General features: G+C 37.6%; 1 pseudogene across 1 annotated transcript; it reads left to right on the top strand.

The window, feature by feature from the left end:
• Positions 1–437: 437 nt before the first annotated feature.
• Positions 438–2599, top strand: LOC100783970 (homeobox-leucine zipper protein HAT5-like; annotated as a pseudogene). The gene is made up of 3 exons (XR_001387188.3): positions 438–998; positions 1417–1811; positions 1991–2599. The product of XR_001387188.3 is annotated as a homeobox-leucine zipper protein HAT5-like (transcript).
• The last annotated feature ends 221 nt before the right edge of the window (positions 2600–2820 follow it).

Genomic DNA, 2820 nt, shown 5'->3' with positions numbered 1-2820 from the left:
TTTGTCTAAGCAAATAGAATTAGAATTTTAAGAAAAAATTAGTGTTTTTTTTATAATAATATTGCTTTTGCTCCCGAAATATTTTGGAAACAATATTTCAATCTTCAAAATTTATCACACCTATTTAATTCTAAAATAAAAAAATGTCGTTAGAACAGTCCAAAAGTTTGTGTTTATTATAACCAATTTAATATTACATATCCATAAATAAATAAATAATAAAAATCAATGCAGTACGACTAATCTTTTCAAGTATTAAATTGATGTTTTGAAAATATTCAAAAGATCAAATTAAAAAGTTAAATAAATAAAAATAAATAAAGATAAGAAAGTGATGGATAGGAAAGGGGCAATATGGTAACTGAAACACCTTTGTCCAGGCTTTCCCCAATCTCACAACCAGAACCAAGGCTCCCAATATAACCCCATCAAAGTTCCCCACCACAGAGAAGAATCTCTCTTTATTTCTTTCACTCTCTCAGAACCAAAATTTTCCAAACTCCTCAACTCTCATCAGATATCAACCTTCTCTCTCTCCAAACTCTCGCACCTTTCTGCTCTGCCCTTCAATTTATTCACCTCTGACACCCTCTTAATTCTGCTTCCAGTTCCTCTGAGTGGTGAGTATGATCTCTTCTCACTCCCACAATTCCCACATTATAGTAATCCTCATCACCTGCTTATTTCGTCATAAATTCTAGATCAAACTCCACACCCTGATCCTCCCTTTTACTTCTTATGGAGCATGTATCAACTCAAATGAATAACATGACCCTTTAGTCTAAGAATAAGAAAAACACACACACACACACACGCACAACACACTTCAAAGTCCAAAGTCCACACCAACCCACCAAAAAGTCTTGTTCCCATGGCGAGTGGCAAGCTTTATGCTGGTTCAAACATGTCACTTCTCCTCCAAAACGAAAGGCTCCCTTGCTCCTCTGAAGTCCTTGAGTCTCTTTGGGCTCACACCTCTAACCCTGCTTCCTTCCAAGGTGATGGATGATTCATCTCTCTTCCTTCTCAATTCCCTTCACTCTCTTCATACTTTTTTTTTCTTTTACTACTTCCCTTGCTCATGAATTTTCACTACCTCAACTTTTCTGTCACATGTATACATACATACCTACCAAGGTTTTTAAAAAACGGTCTAAGTCACAACATCAAGCTTCTTGTGGTTTCCATGACCATATTCTGAAAGGATCGCCACCGCAATTTAAAACCTTGATACATATATATAAAAATAAACAAACTAACCAATTGGCTTTTTTTTTTTTATGGGAAACTTGAAAGTTGGTTTCGTTCAGTTTAGAACTGTTGTTTGTTCTCTTAAGATGTTTGATTTTTTTTTCCTTCCTTGGTTATGATTGAATTTTAACATGGTAGTTGTTGTTTGGTGGGGTTGGTTTTCAGGTTCAAAATCCGTGGTTGATTTTGAGAATGTTAATGGGAGCAGGGTGACGGATAGGCCCTTTTTTCAAGCGTTGGAGAAAGAAGAGAACTGTGATGAGGATTACGAGGGGTGTTTCCATCAACCGGGGAAGAAAAGGAGGCTCACAAGCGAACAAGTTCAGTTCCTTGAAAGGAACTTTGAGGTAGAGAACAAGCTTGAACCCGAAAGGAAGGTCCAACTTGCAAAAGAGCTTGGCTTGCAGCCAAGGCAAGTTGCTATATGGTTCCAAAACCGAAGAGCAAGGTTCAAGACCAAGCAGCTAGAAAAAGACTATGGCGTGTTGAAAGCTAGTTATGATAGGCTCAAAGGTGACTATGAAAGTCTTGTTCAAGAGAATGACAAGTTAAAAGCAGAGGTAAAAAGAATTTTTTTTAAAAAAAAGAGACACACACAACACACACATACATACACACTCAATTTTGCTTTTGTGCTTTATGCTACTAGTACTACTTGCTTTAATAAAGTGCAATTTTTATTTATTTGTCCCACTAATGGGTTAATGATTGGATTGGCACAAAATTTTGTTACTAACAGGTGAATTCTCTGGAGAGCAAATTGATTCTTAGAGATAAAGAGAAGGAGGAGAATTCGGATGACAAGTCATCTCCTGATGATGCTGTCAATTCTTCACCCCACAACAACAAGGAGCCTATTATGGATTTATTAATTTCAAAAAATGCAACAACATCTGAAAATGGAACCGAAGTGTCAACACTCCCACTCCCTATTATGGTAACATGCAAGCAAGAAGATGCCAATTCAGCCAAAAGTGATGTGCTTGATTCGGATAGCCCACATTGCACTGATTATGGGAACCACCCTTCCTCATTCGTGGAGCCTGCTGATTCCTCTCATGCCTTTGAACCAGAAGACCACTCAGAAGACTTCTCACAAGATGAAGAGGATAACCTTAGTGAAAACTTTTTGACCCTCCCTTCTTCTTGTTGCTTACCTAAGGTTGAAGAACCCTGCTATGATGACCCTCCAGAAAACTCTTGTAATTTTGGCTTCCATGTTGAGGATCAAACCTTCTGTTTCTGGCCCTACTGAACCAACCAACCAACCAACCGCTTCCAATGTTATAAAAACTTCGCAGTTGTAACCATGTACTAGAAATCAATAAAAATGGTATTGTTACTTCTACTAAGGAATAAAAATCAGAAGGCTAATGCAATGCATCATGCTATCATCACTGGTGGTGTTAATAGTTAGCAGTGAAAGTGTAACACAATGTTACTACTAGCTAAAATTCAAAAACTTGGTTCAGGTGTGCGCGTAGGTATCCCAAAATTTCAGGTGGGGTACAGCAACCAATCGTTGTTTTACTTTCGGATGTGGAAAATGGAAACCCTGTTTTCTCTTTC

This window comes from Glycine max, chromosome 1 (assembly GCF_000004515.6).
Source record: "Glycine max cultivar Williams 82 chromosome 1, Glycine_max_v4.0, whole genome shotgun sequence".
Lineage (NCBI taxonomy): Eukaryota > Viridiplantae > Streptophyta > Magnoliopsida > Fabales > Fabaceae > Glycine > Glycine max.
This window is presented reverse-complemented; position numbering and strand designations above follow the sequence as displayed.